The sequence below is a fragment of the Petaurus breviceps genome, unplaced genomic scaffold (genome assembly GCF_028583685.1).
Source record: "Petaurus breviceps papuanus isolate PSGF00001 unplaced genomic scaffold, PetGlider_PUasm1.0 185, whole genome shotgun sequence".
In the NCBI taxonomy this organism is placed as follows: Eukaryota; Metazoa; Chordata; class Mammalia; order Diprotodontia; family Petauridae; genus Petaurus; species Petaurus breviceps.
Window position 1 is genome coordinate 9,927,816 of NW_027185797.1, and position 21,125 is coordinate 9,948,940.

The following is a 21,125-nucleotide window of genomic DNA, read 5'->3' on the forward strand; positions in this document are numbered from 1 at the left end:
CACCAGGCTGGAAGCTTTGCTATCCCAAGAAGTTCAGGGTCTGAGGGAACATGGTAGTCAGCAAAGTGGGGGTCTTATTTGCTTGACCACGGCTCCTGCCTCTCAGTGCACTGCACAGAGTAAGCACTTAATAAAGGCTTTACTCATTCATTCAAGTAAGAGAGAATAATATTACAAGAACTCAAGTCATATTACATATTACAAAACTACTTGGTACTCATTAAAAAAAAAAGACAACAAAAATGTAGATCAGCATAACAGGCTAGTAAAAAAAAAAGTCAATAAGAAATCAAAAGCAGGGGAAGCTAGGTGGTGCAGTGAATAGAGAGCACTGGCCCTAGAGTCAAGAGGACCTGAGTTCAAATCCGACCCCAGACACTTAACACACACACAAAAAACTAGCTATGTGACCTTGGGCAAGTCATTTAACCCCAATTGCCCTACCTTCCCACCTCGAAAAAGCAAAAAAAACAAACAAACCAAAAACAAAAGCAACAGCCCAATGTATAATAAACTCAAGAACATAAATTTGTGAAGGAAAGTCTCCATATATGACAGGAACAGCTGGAGAAACCAAAAAGTAATTTAGCAGTAATCAGGCTTGAACCAGTGTCTTATACCATATACTACAATAAGCTCTAAATGAATGAGCAGCCTGAATATAAAAGGTCTTTCATTCAAAACTTACAGAACAAAAGGAGTTTCTTTCACAATTATGGCAAGAAGAATTCTTTAACCCCACAAGAGCTAGGAGACCATAAAAAACAAGTAGACAATTTCAGTTATGTAAAATTTAATGGCTCTAACACAAAGAAAACCAATGCTGATAGAATAAGGGTCAAGTGGGAAAAAAAATCTTTGAATGAAATATCATTTACGGACATCAGATATTTCAGATATAAGTAGAATGACATAACTTTATTTTTATAAAAATAAAGTTATCAAAAGAATTACAAACTATAAACATAAATATGAAAACAATTTCAAAGTTACTAATAAGATAAATTCAACTTTAAATGACTGACATTTTACCTTAAATCCTACAAAATGACAAAGATAATCAAAATCAAAGCAATCAATGTTGTAGAAACTGCAGGAAAATAAGAACATTAATATGCTGCAGGTAGAACTAAAAATTGATCCAGCTTTTTTTGGATATCATTTTTAAATTTTGCAAGAAAGCCAATGAAGCTGTTCATACTATCCAGGGATCTCACTACCAGGCATAGGCACCAAGGAGATTAAAGGCATAAGCAGCTGTCCAACATATACTAAAATAGTAATAACTAGGAAAAGTGGGTACCCATTAACTGGGAAACAGCTAAATTGTGACAGATTGAAGCAAACTACTTGCTTTCTCTCTTTTTTGTTATGTTTCTTCTCTCATTGTTCATTCCATTGGTTATAATCCTTCTTTACCATTTGTTTTGGGTTTTTTTTGCCGGTTTTTTTTTGGAGGGCAACTGGGGTTAAGTGACTTGCCCAAGGTCACATGGCTAGTTAAGTGTTAAGTGTCTGAGGCTGCATTTGAACTCAGGTCCTCCTGACTCCAGGGCTGGTGCTCTATTCACTGTGCCACCTAGCGACCCCTCTTCTTTACAATTTGTAAAGGAATTTATAGAACCTATATCGGATTGCCTGCTGCTTCATAAGGGGGGGGGGGGTGAGGAGGGAGGATTTGGACCTCAATTTTGAAACTTAAAAGCTTGTGGAACTGAATGTTGTAAACTGAAAGTAAATAAATAAATATTTTTTTAAAAAGCTGAATTGTGATGTATGAATAAATATGATAGAACATTACTGTGCCTTGAGAAATTATTAGGGGCAGTTAAGTGGTACAGTGGCTTCAGGATGCCAGGGCTGAAGTCAGGAAGACTCATCTTCTAAGTTCAAATCCTGCCTTAGACACTTCCTATCTGTGTGATCCTGAGCAAGTCACTTTACCCTATTTGCCTCAGTTTCCTCATCTGTCAAATGAGCTGGAGAAGGATATGGCAAACCACTCCAGTATCTTTGCCAAGAAACTCTCAAAACAGGTCATGAAGAGTCGTATATTACTAGAAATGACTGAACCAACAACAATAACAAATTATTAATTCAGATTTGTATGAATTGATTCAGCACAGTGAATAGACAAAATCAAAAAAATATTACAATGACCACAAAGATATCGAGAATATCACTAAAAAGAAACTGAATTTTAAATACCTGACAAACCAATAATGGAAAAAAAGGGAAATTCTTTGTCTCTGGAAGGATGTGGAGAAAGAATGAATATCACTTATCTTGCCGGGAAAATTGACTGCATTGGGTGCTTCTTTCACAACCCCAGTCTTTTGGTCTTTTAGTTCTCTACAGAAACTCATAAACATACATAAACTTCATAAAAAGAAAACCTGCCAGTGGCTTCGGATGATGGCAGCGCAGTAGAATGATCTCAGGCCCTTCCCTTTAATCTGGGGCTTTGTAATTTACAACATGATAGGAGCAAAGGATGAGGTAAAGAGACACTTATCTGGGTGGCAGCATCTTGGTTCCCCGACCTTTCCTACCAGAGCTCTGGTAATCTGGATATCAGAGAAACAAAGTAGCACCGGGTGCTAAGGGACCCCATGGAGAGGCCTCTACGATTACCATAAACAACCACCATTCAAAAGTTGAAGTGCAGAAGGACTTCCAAGCCAAGAGTAGCAACAGTGACATGGAGGAAGTCAGTGTGGTTACAAGAAGAAGAAATCTAGAGTTTGAGACTGTCACCTATTACAAATCTCAGCTGAGTTGAGGTAAGGAATTAATCTTCCTTTCTGCCCTTGATCCCAAAACATGGATTTAACACCCCATCTGCTACTGTTCCTTTTTCATGAATGGCTATGGCAGAGTCAAATTTTCCCAGGTCACATCTGAAAATCTAGGAGAGAAATGCAAGTGAGAACTAGGAGATAGCTAAAGGAAAATCTCTCAAGAACAATGTTAGCTCAAGTTTCCTTCTGTTTTATCCAATAGTCAATAAACTATGATCACAGCATACTAAGTCTCTCAATCTATGAATATAATGGCAGTAAACTAAGAACCAATACATACAACAGTATGTAGACCCTAAGCTAGGTAGAAACAATAGATTTCATAGTTTAATATTCTGAGCAATCACAGCCTCATCCCCTTAGTCCCCTAAATTAACTGCAGACTTAACCAGAAAGACTTTTATAAAGGGCTAATCAATATTGGTTGGTGTCCACCAAAAAAAGCCCCATAATTTTCTACGGTAAATATTTAAATTTAGTGATTTAATACAGTATGATTCTGTCCTAAATACCTTAGTACATTGATGGGAAAGAGTCCCCTGTGAGCAATATTACAGTTGCCTTTGTATTTGGATCAAGCAGTTATATTCCAATGATAGAATTTTGTCAAATAATTTCTAAAAAGAAAGAATAATAATGCAGCTTAGTACAGCAGAAAAAGTACTAAATTTGGAGCCAGAGGTCATAGGTTCAAATTCTGGCTCTATCACTCGACTCAATTTCCCCATCTGTAATATGAGGGGAGAGGAAGTGGACTAGGTGATCTCAAAGATACATTACAATTTTTACTCTATGAATCTATATGGGATAACAAAGAAGGCAGATTCCTATTTTATACACAAAAGCATCTACAGCTATAAAATTTTTAATAGTTTTTTGAAAACATTTCACATTACCCAGATCATTTTTTATAATTTTTATGTTTTCACATTTAGTGCTAGAAAGATTTCTCAAGACACTGATTTAACTTTCAAAAAAATTATAGCCAATCCTCAACTTTTATCAACTTAACCTTAAAGCATTCAGTCAATTACAAGGATGAAATTTATGCCACTCATGGCAAGACAGAACATACATAGCACAATTAGTCTGTCTGTGGGCTGTTATGAGGAGAGAAGATGGCCTGGACTCCAGACCTCAGGTCTCTTCAGATGCTGGGTGTCTTCTGTCCCATGATCCCTAGCTCTCAGGCTTGAATAAAACCCCTACTCTGGAGGAAAAAATACCTGGGTGGGGAACCCTCTGGATCCTGGCTTCAATCATAACCGTAGGAGCCAAAGTACCCAGATTGCTTCCTCAAGGTTCTGTACCTTCCAACTACCTTCCAACTACAGTCCCTTCAAGAAAAACTTCAGATAAAATTCAAATAAATATTGTTGTGATTTTCCCTTAGCACCTGTGTTCCAGGCATTACACTGGCTTGTTTAAAAGTATTTATTTGCTTTAGATAGTGTTCAGTGATACCATTACCTATTTAAGTGTTTTATGTTACACAACTACATTACACATAGTTTATTAAAATGTTTGTAGTCTTTTTTTATTAGACTGGACATGTGATTTCATCAGGGTGGGAGTGCCAAGTGAGGGTCAGAAATAGGATACCTACTCTAAAGCCCAAGGGGCAGATAATAGTAGCTAATAGCTAGTATTTACATAGCTTAGATTTGTAAAGCACTTTGCATATGAAACAAACCCTCAAGGTTAATACCACTCCCTACCCCCACCCCCAACTTAACTTTGTACACTTCATCAAGGCTTGGGTCCCCAGAGGGTGGTCACTGTTTCAGGTTCTAGAGGTGACTCTAAGGATCTGCTCCCCCCCTCCTTAACCAACTCACTTTCCAGCTGCCAGTGGTGCTGCCATCTATCTTCCTGTCTCTTTGTAATTAGTGTCTGTCTGCTAGGGAAAGGGGAAAAAAGGAAAGGGAATAAAGCACTTATATAGTGCCTACAATGGGCTAGGCTTTTACAAATATACATTATCTCATTTAATTCTCAATAACCTGTGGGGTAGGTGTTGTTATTATCCCCATCTTATACTTAAGGAAATTAGGACAGACAGACAGAGGTTACATGACTTAGCCAGAGTCACACACCTAATAAGTATCTAAGGCCAAACTGAACTCAGATCTTCCTTAACTCCAGGCCCAGAACTCTACTCACTGATGTACCTGGCTTGCTACCCCTATCTAGAGTATCTCTGCTCCTTGCCCTACCATTCCACTTCAAAGTAACATAGTCAATAGTTGGGTGAGAGGAGAGTGGGGGGGGGGGGTTACTTAAAGCCCCCAGAGACATGCCTCCTTGATCTGCTCAGCCAGTTGAGTTGTTCTCATCTTGACTTAATCTGAGAAATGTTGAGCACTCTAAATAAGTCCCTGAAACTGACTCAACTACAGCTTTTACATCTGTAAAATGTAACAGGACTGTTGTGAGAATCAAATGAGAAGGTGTGCTTTACAAAGCACTGAAAATCTTAAAGCACTACATAAATGCTAGCTATCATCACCATGAATATTATTATTAATGATAATAATCATAGTACCACCTTGTACAGGTCCATTTTTACAGTTAGTTTCACATCTCGTTAACACCTTTTGACTACATTATAAAGATTTCTAGGTTAGGAAATTAGTCAAAAACTAAACCCATACTATCTCAGTAAAAGGTTGGTTAAGTGACTTTCCTATCACCATACAGCTAGTATATGTCTGAACTGATACAGGACTGGAAACCTAAGTCTTCCTAATTCTAAGGCAGGCCTATACCACACTGACTATCTATGATACTATCTATGTACCCTGAAAAGTATTTTGATTCTACAAATGAGGATTTCAAATATGGGCCCCTTCCTACAAAGTATTTCTTGGAGCCACAGTGGTTGGCCCATAAGAGATGCTGATTATGATGTTTCTTGATTAACTGGGTCTGACACTTCATTTCGCAAGTCTGACCCAGTATAGCAGGAGTAGAAAAGACACCTTAGAAGTCTTATAGTCTTCCAAAGCAGCCATCTTTGTCAAAATAAGGCAAATTAAAAAATAAAGAATCCAGAGCAAAACACTGTCTGAAGCTGTTCCTCTCCAATACATAGAATAGACATGAAAGTCATTGATCTATATATACAGTACACACACTTTTAAATCCATGTATATAAATCAAATGAAAATGCTTTCTTTAAGGCAAGCATGTGAAGATACTAAAGCAAGATGCCAATTAAATATTCATACATTCAATATTTCAAAATAAGGAATTTGGATATACACATGCATAATTTACAGTTCTATAGTGAAACCTGTCTACAGAGACCATTTTCACTGTATTTCAATTGCATCCCAACTTGGGTTGTACAATGCAGCTTCACTCTCCAATGTTAAAACTTTAAAGTACATAGTAATTCACCTCAAGCAAACAGAATAAAGACCATGTTAGGCACATGACACTCCCCTACACCAACTCAAGTCGGGGCATCCTCCTCACTATAACACTTTGGGGAGTGGAATTCAATGAAAGAAGAAATGAACTACTCTGCAAAAAGATTCAAATAGTTAAGTCTGAAGAGTTACAACTTACAAATACACATTGTTAACTTACATTTTTACATATTCCTCACCATTTAAGATAAAAGACTATGAACTCTACAAACCCAGGGAACATATGAAGTGATTTAAACAGAAGTCATTATGACTACTTAAGTATCCTATGTCAGATATGTCTTTAAATAGTTGAATCTATTTAAACATGAGGCTTCCCCCCAAAACATAGATGCATAATGGAGTTTGGGGCTTTAAAAAAAAATCAATAATCCCTAAACCACTCAAGATTTTTATACCAAAGGCCCAAGTATCTCATCACTACTCCACAGTATGGACATAGAAAGGACAAAAAAAGGCCTTGCATGTGTAAACTTCCCTCCCAAATGGTAAATGTGTCATTTATATATGACTGTATGATGATTTGCATATACTGTACCACTGGTAAAACCTGAACAGGTATATATTCCTAGCTAAACAAAACATAACTAAAATTTTATCACCACTGTAAATCATTCAATAAAAAAAAAATCTATGGCCACTGCAATGAATATACTTTTGCCTTAGAGCTAATACTTTAATTTTTAAGAACCAGAAAGAAAAAAATCAAAACTAGTCAGTAACAATGCAGCGTCTAAAAGCAATAAACTCAAAATTAAGTTATAAATAATTTAAAGCATGTCATGAAGATGTATTAATAATTCATCAGATAAATAATTTACTAAATAATCAAATAAATAAATAATGAAATACATAAATAAATCAGCAAATAAATAATTCTGCAAAATAACCTAAACAATAAGTCACCAAAACAAATGACAACCTGCAAAACTACAATGATTTTCTAAATTCTGATAGTTTTAAATAAGCAAATGTATATAAACTAAATCAATCCTTGTTAGATACAGGAATATTTTTCACTGCTATTGGTGAAATCCTCATTGGACTAAGAACATATTTTCAAATTTTTCAAGAAATGCATGAGTATTTCTTGTAAATTATTAAGTGTAACTGTTAAAAATACATCCTTCTCTGTATTACACATTGCTATCTCTATTAACAAATTTTCCTCCAAAATGAATGGACATCCTCTTTACAAGATTTTTAATTCACTTTTTCTATCCAGAGTGGTACTTACAGTACAATAGTGCTTTAGCCTTTTGGGTTGTTTTCTATCTTCTCCAAATCTTTAGAAGTTTTGCTGCAGGGAAAGAACAAACAGAATAACCTTAATTATTACAGATGGCATCTCATTCATTAGTGGATGACATTTTTTTTGAAAGCACAAGAAAATCTGTTTTATAATTCTACAAAGCAACTTAATGTGAAACAACCATTACTACTTGCAAACTACCTAAAGTTTTAGAAGTCTTTGGTGGAATGAGTTCAAGCAGATTGAGGCCTGCTTCTTGTATTTAAACTGACACACAATCTGTGCAACTGGCAATATTTCAGATGAGAAGACAAAAACTGAGAAGGACAAAATGTTTGGCTGACATCTAATGTTATCCTTGGTTTTAGAAGCCCAAAGTCCTTGAAAGAATAGAGTGAGATCACTTAATTTCTACAATAGGAATACACTCACAATTTAATTAGAACTCCATACTTCAAATTCAATAATAACATCAAGAGGGGTCAAAAAAACCAATGACTCCATAAAGCAGCCTTCATTCTGTGTTTATTTTAATATATTATGACAGTACCCATTATATTTTTCTTAAAATCCATAGGGATACTGCTTTCTGAAAGCCAGGTCAGAACACAAAATAGGTTTATTTACACATTTAATGCACATGAAATGTCTGTTTCAATACATTAAGGATCTGCAAATTTGTTGGTATTATTATTCCCTCACCAATGCTGATTACAATCCCTTCATGATTTAGCTGAAGGTCTTCTGAGTTGCAGTTGTTGAAAAATTCATTCACTTCCAGAGCTCTTCTACCCACACATACTCTTTACAGATTTCATTTCTGCCTTTTATCCTCAGTGCCTTGCTCAGTGTCTGTGAGGTATTTTTTATTATAAGTGGTTCTTGATCGGCTGACATAACAGAGCTTACCCTCCATAAGCACAGCTTTCAAGAAGCCAGGAACACCTCTATGCAAATCCAGGGAGAGTAGGACTTTAAGGCAAGTATGCACATAAGGAAAGTACAAAGAAATAAAATTTCATTTTCCTATAATGTTTTAAATCATAACATTAGCATTAACCCCAGAGTTACTCTAATATCTAAGAAATTATCCCTACGACAATCATAAAAGCAACCCAGAGACTGGCTAGCTTAGTTGTGATCTTAACACCACCAGCAAAAAAATTTTTTTTTTAATTTCATATTTAAGTGTCTGAGTGAAGTTTACTTTATCTTTTTTGACTGAGCTAATAAACAGAACTTCAACAGAAGTAAATTTAAAAAGCAGTTTTCAATCTCAATATCCTCCCCAAGACTGCTAAAAATGTCAATGTTAGTTTAACTCCGGTTTTTGAGTTTGAGAATCTGTTTTATTTTAAAATAATTTTGTTGTTCTGAAAATCCAGTTACAAAGTTCTTATTTAACATTCTGGCAATTTCTATCAGATTAAAAATAGGTTTAGTCAAAGAGGTTTAGCACATGTATAAGAGTTAAATGGACAATTTTCTGTTAAAAGTGTTTTATTAAATCCATGAATAAGAAGTTAATTTCTCTGGCTCTGAAGGTTCACTGGCCTTCCAGGTCACATGATTGTCAAATGGAAGAGCAGACATTTTCTCATATACTAATGAACTCTTAAAACTTCTCCAAATCGGAATTAGGTCCATTGTAGCCATCTCTGCAAGCCAAGACAAGAAGAAGCCTAACAAGGGAGACTGAATAACCCCTAACTGTAAGGGGCTCTCTCAGCACCTCCTCCCGTACCAGGCCTCAAGTTACAACCTAGCCACTCACTAATTCCTTGCTGCTGCTGGGGCAGTATTTGTCAGCATGCTCTGATCAGCCCTCACACCATCATTGTGTAGCAACCTGCACCCAATTTCAATTCAGCTCACTGCCTAGTGGAAGGAGGGAAGATAGAGTAAAGGTAAAATGTGACCTACCCAGGGCAATCAATCAGTAGGGGCCTACCAGGTTTCAGACAATTGCTAAAAGCTGGGGATACAAAATAAGAGGCAAAAAACAGTTCCTATCCTCAAGGAACTTACAAATCTAATAAGTGAGACAACATATAAACAAATATATACAAAGCAAACTATATACAAAATAAATAGGAAATGATTAAGTAGAGAAGGCATTAGAATTAAAAGGGTATCCTTATTTATCCTAATTTATTATTATTTATTCATATTATATTATTATTTATTAATGATTATTATTTATCCAAATTTAATTAAAAGGGAAGGTTTCCAGTAAAAGAAGAAAGTTTAGTTGGGACTTAAAGGAAGCTAGGGAAGAATGGAAGCCAGAAAGAATGCCCTGAGCAGAGAGATGTAGTGTCTTGTTTGTGGAATAGCCAGGAGGCTAGTGTCACTAGATTGAAGAGAACATGGCAGGGAGTCAGGTAAGAGACAACTGGAAAGACAAGAAGAGGCTGGGTTATGGAGGGCTTTGAATGCCAAATAGATCATTTGCATTTGTTTCTGGAGGTTAAAGGAAGCCATTGGAGATTCCTGAGGTGGTGGTGGTGGTGTTTCAGTCCTGTCAAATTCTTCAAGATCCCATTTGGGATTTTCTTTGCAAAAATACTGGAATGGTTTCTTCAGCTCATCTTACAGAGAAGGAACTAAGACAAACTAGATTGTGACTTTTCCAGGGTCACACAGCTAGTCTGAGGACAAATTTGAACTCAGGTCTTCCTGACTACAGACTGGGTGCTCTATTCGCTGCACCACTTAGATGTCTCTGATTCTTCAGTAGCCAGATGGTAAGATCAGATTTTTACTTTAAGAAAATCACTTTAGTGGCTGAATAGAAGGCAGACTGGAGTGGGGAGAGACTTGAGGCAGGCAGACCCCCCCCCCTGCCCCAGGCACTACTGTGATACTCCAGTTGTGAGGTGATAAGTGTCTTCAAGAGGGCGGAGGCAGGGAGGCAGCATCAGAGTAGAGAAGAGATGTGGCTAAGGAGAAATCAACAAACTCTGGTAAAAGCTTGGACTGGAGAGGTGAGACAGAGTGAGGGACCCAAGAAGACTGGCAAGTAATGAGCCCAAGGGCCAGAAAGGATGGTGCTGTCCTCCAGGAGGGCAGGTTAAGGAGAAAAGATAAAAAGTTCTGTTTTGGACATATTGAGTTTAATGTGTCTACTGGACATCCAGTTCAGAATGTCTAAGCATATGGAGGGAGAGCAGAGGTCAGCAGAGGAGTTTCAGTGCTCAGTTAGAGAACTTAAAGCCAGAAGAAACTGGGGCAGGGCACTAGAATGCTTGGGGAGCTACAGCAGCCCTGAAGTGGGTAAGTACCTAGCTGGGACCAGTTCTATCTTTGAGAAAGAAGTCACTTGGGAAGTGACTGAGGACAGTGAAAACACGTATTTTCAAACATGGAAGAAGGCTGAGGCAGTTTTGAGGTTCAACCCCCAGGGTATACCAAAAGGGACATATAGGGGAAAATGACTGAAATTACCAAAGATCTCAGATAGAAGAAAATTCAGTTAAAAACCTAGAGCACAAGCAGATAAATCAACAGACAAGCTATTAAAACAGAAGAGAAGATGGCCATCAAGACACCTAAATGAGTCCTAACATCTGCTAGTAAATATTATAAGACAAAGGAAATTAAACCTATACCTGATGGGGCAGGGAGCTCTGTGGAATCCTAAGAGAACATGGAACCAAAGCAGGATTTTCCCAAATGGTTCAAAAGAGAAAAGAGAATCCTAAAAAGCATAAGTTAAAGGAAACAAATGGCAAAATGTATGGCCTGTAGAAGAGAAATTACTAGCATAATAAAAGAACTGGAATCCAAAGTGAAGAGTCTCTACAAAGACAAAATAGAATAACTAATGGGAACACAAATTCACTAGAGCAATAATCTAGAGAAGAGAAGCAAAGTGAAGGAAGATGAAATGGATATGTGACCAAACTGACAGATGCAAAGAAAAACTTAAGGATCAAAGTTCTTCCAGAAGAAAATTCAAAAACTTGCAAGTTAACCAACTTTGATGTCATCTGAGTACTAACATTCATTAATTCAAACCTCTTAAATCACCTTTAAAAGAAGCCAATTTGTTTCTTGCTAAATTAGTATCAAGTAAGTCTCTAATTCTCTGTAGGCATTAAGATAAGGAAAGACATGATACACCATAAGCTATATTTATTTAAACTAAAGGGTATCCTTTGGACAGACTACCATGATTTGTCAGGAAAAATCAGCAGTTACATGACTGACTTGTTCTTTTGTGTGGTTACATTCAGTTCGCTGAAGGAATGCACAAGCACCATCACACGATTTCCTTCTACTTCTCACACTTCAGAATTTGCTTTAGAAAGTACCCTAGATGGTGCATCGAATACAGCACCGGCTCTGGAGTCAAGAGGACCTGAGTTCAAATGTGGCCTCAGACACTTGACGCATACTAGCCATGTGATCTTAGGTAAATCACTTAACCCCAATTGCCCTGCCTTCCCCCCTCCAAAAAAGAAAGTAAGTACCATTCCTTTTAGACAAGGACAAGTCAAATTCTACTTCAAAGTAAGCCTTATACCCCCAACAACTACTAAGTCTATGATGCTGGCTGTGGGGTACTCTAAATCTGCAGTTAAAAATACAACCCAAAGGATCCCCCATCATCTTTGACAACAATTATGTAAAGCCAAGCTGTTTCTCAACAATACTCCTCTTAGACAAGTAAACAAGCCTTATTTTACACCTCTGAGAGCTTTTTTTTTTAATTGCTAAATTTGATCAGTAGCTTGTAACTATCTTCACCTCTAACAGAGCGGCTGATTCAACTTTAAAGTGAAAGTACAAAGGAAGGATGTCAAATGTCACATCGAAATATTTAAAGTCCTGGGGTCCCTGTTCTATTTATTAGGCAGTGATTACAAGAAAGGTAAACTAAGGTTTTAAGAGTACCAGAGCCTGTGAACATTTAGGGGAGATTTTCTTAAAAGCTTGGTGCCCTGTGCAAACAGTACTAGGGGAAAATCTTCAATACTCTTTGTAAAGCAGATTCTTAGAGGCCACAGAATTTCTCACCTTTCAAATTTTGAACCGGCATCACTAGGCTGGCCTAGAGTATGAGCAGTGAGGATCAAAATTCTAATGAGGCAGCTGACCAGATATAATTGAGGGAAACATCAGTGTCAAACTACTGGGTGGCATCAGATTAAAATGTAACAGGGAAATGCTTAACAAAATAAATAAAATTGTAATACAGTGTAGATAATGTTAATTTGAGGTTTTCTAAATCAATACATTGCCAGCAGGGATCCATTTCTATTTGCATTCGAGAAGACATTAGCCTAGAAGACTCTGTATAGGCAGTTCATGCTATGGGCTTAGAGAAGAAGGAAATCAACCTGGGGGGAGGTCAGCAAGCACCAGCCCTGCAACTAGCTAACCAGATTTAACCACCCAGCATCCTCTTTTTCATCACCATCTAATAGATCTCTTACATCCACCAGTCCACCATTGTTTTCTTCCTCCTTTGCAGGTGTAATGATTTGTCCATACTTTCTAAAGCTGGTCTTTCCTAGACAATGTCAATCAAGGCAACTGACCCAAATTCCATGCTTTGGGGACCAGTGGCTAAGCAATGATTCAGAGGTACTGAAAAGAGGAAGCCCAGAGTGTCAGGGCACTGCCCTGAGGAAAACCCTCTCTGAGCACTGACAGCTGGCTCCGAGGAATTGGGAGGTTGATAGGTAGGAAAGCAGCTTCCACCAATAATATGAAAAGCTTTCTCAGTTTTAAGATATGCTACCTTGTTTACTGCTGTCTGTTCTTTCTCTTCTTATTAATTTTTCCTGATCCCTATGGGTGTCCATCTGAAGAAAGAATAAGAGAGGATAGCTAGGCTGTAAGTTCCTTGAGGGAAGGGAAGATAGCTCATATTTCTTCATATTTCTTCTCTGGGCTTTTACACCACAATGGGAACATCCATGTAAGTTAAAAGCCTGTCACATAACCACATAGGCAGTTAAAGAAAACAACTGTAAATTTTGACTTCAGACTTACTTGTTTTTCTTGGAAAATATACCTAATCCTGAGCAAAAACAGTCTTACCACAAGGTTGCCTTTTTGGTAATGAACAAAAACAAGGAAATTCACAACTGTACAAATTCCTCTGTAATTGGTGCTAAAAACAACAAACAAATGAATCTTCTGTGTAGTTCTTCATAGAGTCCCTCAGCTTACCAGCACTGAGACCTCATAAATGTCAGTGTGACAAAAGTCACTCCTGACCATATGTTACATCTCTCACGCCTAACAATTCACCTTTGACACAGTGAACGCTTTGCTTACTCACCTCTCTCTAGGCCAGAACATCCCTCTTTTAGGTTTCTAGAGATTCTTCTTCCCACTACATTCTTCAGTTTCTATTGGTGTATTTGACATTCTTGGTTGTTTGCATTATGGATCCTCCCACCTGGATCTATAGACTTCTTAGATGCCTGACTTTTATACCTAACTCTAAATGTCTATGTTTCCAGGCTTTATTTTTATGGAGACAAAACAACTCTTACCTCAGGATTAACTCTCTATCACCCACATCTGCTAACATTTACAAAAACACAGCTTACAGACAACCTTGGAGGTAGCAAGACCTGCATTCAAGTTCCTACCTCTGAACCCTAACGGCTATGTGCCTCTGGGCAAGCCACCTAACTCCTCAGGGCCCCAAGTAACTAAGCTGCAGAAAAGGTATTGACTTTCATTGGCAGGAGGAAACTGACTGAGGAATTCACTTCCTGACTGACAGAGAAGTATATTCCTTTAAGATTTACAAAATACTCCATGAAATAGGTAGTGAAAATATTAACATTCCTACCTTACAAATAGGAATTTTAGTCTGATATTTTCATAAAAATCTTTACCACATTATCTGATCCTCAAAACAACTCCATTAGACAGAATTGTCATGTATGTAGTATTACCATCTGTTTGAAAAGGCTTGTTGGTTACATTGGATTTTACAGATGAGGAAACTAAAGCTAAGGGGCCACAAGGAGAGGAGGTTTTGTCCAAACTATAGCAAGTGGCACCCCCCGGAATAACTTGTATCTTCTGGCTCCAAAGACTCTCTAGGGCACCCCAGGCTGCCTTTTGGAGGGTCCCTGCACTAACTAGTTTTCTCTCCTCAAAGTGTCCCTCACCAAACACTCCTTGATTCCTCTCTCAGCAGAAAAACATCATCAAATATCAGTAAGAAAACATTCTCCCAGTATTTTTCTCCCTTACTCTATTTCTCTAAACCCCTTGGCGCCCCAAATTCTCTTCCCTCATTCTAATTTCTAATTATGAGATGGCCCTTTTCACTTCTACCTTTGATCCCAATTCCTCAGAAGGATTACACCAACAATGAGTACTTTCTCTAAATGGCAATCTCTCCGGATCCGATGGCTCCTTCCTGCTTCCTACATGGGGAGCTATAGAGGAGTGGGCTAAGTGCAGCTGAGGAGAGGAACCCAGGAGAAAAGGTAGTGGAATAGTGACCTCCCTTAGAAGAGGAAAACAAAGGGATAAAATGCATTTTAACAGAAAAAGTAGGGGATAGTGAAAGAGAATTCTAATGGGTTTCCTTGGAGAGTGGAGCAGGGAATGGCTATTTGAGGACAGTGGTGTCATACTCAAGAAACAGGAGCTACTTATTATACACAAGGATCTCTGTGGGCCACACACTGACTTAGTTTTTTAAATATAATATTATCTATGTTTATTGGACTTTTATTTATTTTGTTAAATTTCTCCCAATCACATTTTAGCCAGGTTTGGCTAAACAGATAGATGACACCTCTGCTTGAGGAGACAATGTTCTCCAAGCAAGGATTACATGTCCCAGGTTTGCATTTCACTCCAGATGAATCCAGGGTAAAAAGAGAAACACTGATCCAGAGGTAAGCTGTATTAGTCTTCAAAGGAATAAATGGTGATGGTAAGTGGAAGGGAGCAAGACCAAGCCAAAATGACACATGGTACAGAGATATTCCCACCACATCACTATCTCCTTTACTAGCTGACAGTTCTATGAGTGAAGCATAGAGCAGGTGAAGATCCTACCAAAAAACAAACAAACAAACAAAAACAACCCACGAAACAAAACAAAGAAAATGAAAGGGAGAATGAGGAGAGATCCACAAATGAACTAGTTCAGGAGTGAAGATCCTGTTACGTACAGGAAAGAAAAGATGTCAACTTTCACCTTCTCAACATGGAGGATAAAGAGTATACATGCCAGAAAGCCCTCCCTCTAAAAAGGGAATGGAGATGACAACAAAGGCACATCAAAATATAAAGGCAGTGAATGAAACAAAAAAAGTTCAGAATACAGGCAGCTAGGTGGTGCAGTGAATAGAGCACTGACCCTGGAGTCAGGAGAACCTGAGTTCAAATACAACCTCAGACACTTAACAACTAGCCGTGTGACTTTGGGCAAGTCACTTAACCCCAACTGCCTTGCCTTCCCCCCTCCAAAACCAAAAAACAAACAAAAAATCCAGAAGGATTAGCTTAGAAGGAGAGAGAAATAAGAATTATCTTTATTTTCTCTTTTAGGAAAGAATAACTGTAACAAAACTAAAGAAACTTGAAAAAGGATGGGTAAACAGAAAAAGTTTTTGGGAAAACAAAGATCAAATTAATACAATCAAAACTAATCACAGAAACAAAATACTAACTGAAAAGCATAAAAAGATAAAAATAGAAATTAAATGGAAAAAAACAAACACTTATTAAAAGTATATCACTAAGTGGCATAACATATAAATTCAAAAAGGAAAAGCTAAATGGATTGCCAAAAGGCATGGAAATTAACAATAACTATAGAAGACTTTAATGTTACTCTCTCAGAGCTGGCTAAATATGACAATAAAACAAAAACAAACAAGAATACAGGAATAAACAGACCGTTCAAAAAGGAAAAGTTAAAAGACAATGGCATATTCTAAATGAGAATATTAAGGAAAATACATATTTCTTAGAGTCACATGATGCCTGTTCAAAAATACTGTGCTAGAGTACAAATTGCAAATATTTGTAAAAAGGCATAAGTATTAAGTGCTTCCTTCACAAATATAATAGTGGAATAAAAATAAGGAAACATATATAAAAGATAAAGGCCCCTCCATCAAGACAAGTAGTAGCATGGTCAGAGACATGCTCACATGTAGCCTATACGACTCTATCCAGAGGAAGCAAGAGCAGGTAACTACCCTAAGAAAGCTCTAGGGATGGTTAGAAAGCCAAAGGTTGACAGAATTGTTGAGTGACTAGCCAAGATGGTGATGAGCAAGGAAGTTGTACAGCTTGGCTTCCCCTTATAAATACTCCACAAAGGTCTAAAAAACATACCAGTCAGACTCTTGATCAGTAACTCCAAGTAAAGAAAAAAAATTCCACCATGGGGCATTTTTTTAATTCCACACAGCAACACTAAGGAGTCTACGGACACTGAGGGCTAAGACTAAGCAGGAACATGTTGCATGAAGTCTCCCAGCTCAGGAACTATACAAGCTGTGAATAGAAGGCAAGAAGATTTCCCAAACTGAGCAGAGGGGTCAGAAGCTAGGAAGGGAATAGGGACAAATGCAAATTAATGGCTCTGTTGCTCAGCCCACAAAGTTGCATCAAAGAACAAAAGCATGGAATGAAAAAAGGAACCTGTACTACACATGGTGGGTAATACAGGGCAAGGAGCCATTGTAACCCAGACTACGGGCTGGGCAAGAAAGAGGAGCAGAGAAGAGCAGTGGCTATGTGGCTCTGATTCTGGAAACAGCTCAGGGTCTCTGTTCAGTCTCATCACAATCTGAAGACTGCAGCAGAATAAGCAGGTCAGAGAACATGAAAGTCTGTCCCTCTGAATCTGATAGCTGAATATAGAAGCAGTTTACTGGAGCTCCAGCAAGGGGCAAGTATATAGTTTTATTACTCTGAAGCAAATCCACATCAGGAACTCACAGAGCTCAGCCCAAGAAGACAGTGATCAGCTTTCACCTTCATTCAGACAACATTTAGCATCTTGAAAGTCTGCAAGTCCCCAACCTGAGACATCCATGAGATGCCCAGAGAAAGCAGAATCAGATCCATATGTCAAAATAGGACCAAGCATAACCCAGACATTTGCTCCAAAAGTGTGAAGAGCCTGGTCCTAATGCAAATTACAAAATAGAAATGCATAAGGCTGTAAGAATGAGCAAAAAAAAAAAAAGGGGGGGGATGGCCAGGTAGCACAGCAAGTAAGAGCACCGGCTCCAGTGTCGGGATGACCTGGAGATCGAATCCCGGGCTCAGACACTTAGCACCCACCCAGAAACACCTGGCCGTGTAACCTTGAGCAAGTTAATTAACCCCAATTGCTTAGGGGCGGCCAGGTGGCTCAGTGAGTAAGAGCACTGGCTCTAGTGTCAGGATGACCTGGAGATCAAATCCCGGGCTCAGATACTCAGCACCACATCCAGAAATAACTGGCTGTGTAACCTTGAGCAAGTTACTTAACCCGAATTGCTTAAAAAAAAATCTCACTATAAGAGCTATTGTAATAAAAGGGACACTCGATACAAAACCAAAAGGAAAGAATTATTCTAAAACATCTACAAGGAAAAGCTTCAAAGAAGAACACAGCCTGGGCACAGGTTTTCATAAAATTCCTGGGAAGAAATAAAACAGGAGTTTAGGTAGACAGAAAGGTCGCTGGACACTGGGGGTGTGTCTGGCTAGGATCATGCTCTGCACAAAGCATTGCAGTGAAAGGGAGAGATTGTGCACCAGGGCAAAAGAAGGTGTCCCAGACCCACGACAGGGCACCACCACAGACACAGATGCCAAGTGGCAGTTCTGTCATCCATTACCCAATTCTATGACACAGGTTCAAGGTGGAGTGAGGAGAGAACATGGACCCCAGGATGGAATTCTTCAAAAAAGAGCAAATCCTAGGCAGCAGACCCAGAGGTGTGCAATTTCAGAAGCCAATCATAGCAACTGACGCAAAGAGTGCGTGAGTGTAGAAGAGTCTCAATTCTAGCTTCTGGTCCTTTCTGAAGGCCTGAAAAGGAATAACTAGGGCAGGAACCCCACACCAAAGAAAAGGGGATCCGCAGTCTAGAACAACTTCACAGAAGGGGTTACTGTTGCTCAGATCCAAATTCTGGTCAGGAATTTGAACTTAGGTGGGGGGAGGGGGGTTAGAGAAGGGGAAGTATCAAACTTCACTCTGGATCAGAACACATTGGAAGCACTGGAGAGCTTGCACACTCCAAGTCTGAGCTAAGAGTAACATAATACTAAATATCTCCCAAGAAAGTAGCAACAGGACTAGCTCAAACATTCCCTAAAGAAGTATACAGTGGGGCGGCTAGGTGGCGCAGTGAATAGAGCACAGGCCCTGGAGTTAGGAGGACCTGAGTTCAAATGTGACCTCAGACACTTAACACTTACTAGTTATGTGACCTTGGACAAGTCACTTAACTCCAAATGCCCTCCAAAAAGAAAAAAAAAGGATACAACTTCAGCCCTAATATCAAGTCCACTCTCAAAGAAATCAAAGAAAAAGAAAAATGACATATGCACAAAAATATTTATAGCAGCTCTTTTTGTAGTGCCAAAGACTGGAAACTAAGGGTATACGCATCAAATGGGAAATGGCTGGGAAAATTATGGTTTAAAAATTTTAAAAATAGCTTTAAGAAATGCTAAAGGGCATGGTTTTGGAGAAATCTAGGAATTCTTATGTTAACTTATAGGGCATTAAGTGAATTCCATGCAAACAATTTATATAATGACAATAAGATGGTAAAGACAAACATCTCTGAATGAATTAGAGACTCTGATCAAGTACAATGATCAACAAAATTCCACAGGACTAATGATGAAATATGCTACTACTCTTGAAGGAGAAATTAAAAATTCAGTGCAGAATGAGACTTATAATGAGAAAAGATGGATCTTGCTAACTGGAAAAAAGCATATATACCTTTAAAAAAAACAGAATCTTCTTTTTTCGGTCTGCTTTGTATTGGGGGGATGGGTGTTTGATTTGAAAAAAAAATTTTTTTAAGTAGATATCTTCAACAATCCACCATTAGAAAGAAAAATGTAACAAAGTCATAAATCAACTATCAAAAAGGAGAAAAAATTATGGTCCAAATGGATCCATATGTGACTTCAATAAAGAAAAGTGTTTAAGAATAATTAATATATGTTATAAAAAAAGTTCTCAATAATTGACAGAAAATATTTTGCCAAACTCCTTTAACATACTAAATGTGATTCTAATACCTAAAGCAAAAAGACTGCAACAATATACTCAAAACTTAGCTACTACAACCAAGATGTATTTGTACCAGAGAAAACTCCAACATTAGGAAAACAAGTGACATAATCATCTAAAAACACATATCAACAGCTGCAGAAAAAGTCTTTAATAACATATAACACTCATATCAAAAACCCAAACAAGCATATACATGAAAGGACCCTTTTTAATTTGCCTTTCTAATAAAGCTTATTTAAAAAACCACTTGCTTGTATTACTCACAATTGAGAAACACTAGAAGTTCTCCCAACATACATGTGAGAAAACCTGTATGTGCCCTCTTCTCTCTGATGCTTTGCTGTTCTTCAGTTGTTTCAGTTTGCATAGACTCTCCAAGTCCCCATTGGGGCTTTCTTGGCAGAGATACTGGGGTGGTTTGCCATTTCTTTCTCCAGCTCATTTTACAGATGAGGAAACTGAGGCGAACAGGGTTAGATGATTTGGCCAGGGTTATTTTAACTCTTGGAGGAACTGCTATAGAGTTCTGTCTGATAAGTAATAAAGATGTCAAGCAAACAGAAAATATTGGTGATTTTACCAATTTTACTACATGTTCAGGTTAAATTAAAAAATGGATTCATCAGACTGAAAGTATTGGCAGGAAAATAACTGGATTCCATTCAACTAGTATTTATTGAACTCCTATTATTGACTAGTCAAATCAATAATTTATTAAACACCTACTATGTATCAAGCACTATACCAAGTGCTCAACGACACAAAGACACAAGACAAAACAGTTCTTTTCTCAAGGGAGAAAACATGTTTTAAGTTGTTTCAAGTACAAGGTTATTATATATAAAATAGATATGAAGTAAATACTAGGAAATGGGGGAGGAGGGAGAGAAAGCACAATCAAAGAAATAGAAGCTAGACAGAAATGCTGGGGCAGGGGTGAACAGAGAAAGCATCACAGCAATGGCAGCTGGTACAAAAAGGACAGGAGAGATGGTTTTCAGGAACAGAAGATCATTCAGAAATATAAGCTACTTAAAACACAGTGTATGACCCATGGTGACCTGTTATGTGAAAAAAATTAAGCTACATGAATCTAACGCCTCAAATATCACATAATTAGACATTTTTAACTAGTGATAATATGAACGTAAATTACATTAAGTTAAATATCCTAAATTAAAATTCTCCTTATAATTTTATAATTACTTTTATCTAATCTGTAAAAAAAACTCAATCTGATTTGAGAAACTGATTTATGAAACTTATTTGTAAAATAAATATTGAATTTTGGATAACTAGGCAAATATGTGCCACGTACAGGTTTTTTTTAATTTATAAGCATATATTTCAAGTTCAAGGTGAATAAAAACCAATGATTACTT

At 37.7% G+C, this 21,125-nt stretch overlaps 1 protein-coding gene across 10 annotated transcripts in view; it reads right to left on the minus strand.

The window, feature by feature from the left end:
- Positions 1-21,125, minus strand: part of TBC1D5 (TBC1 domain family member 5) — a 630,316-nt gene that overhangs the window by 580,036 nt on the left and 29,155 nt on the right. For all 10 annotated transcript variants that reach the window (XM_069088446.1, XM_069088447.1, XM_069088443.1 and 7 more), the window contains exon 2: positions 7,473-7,535. The gene's annotated coding sequence lies outside the window, so the exon portion shown is untranslated. The remainder of the gene's footprint in view (positions 1-7,472; positions 7,536-21,125) is intronic.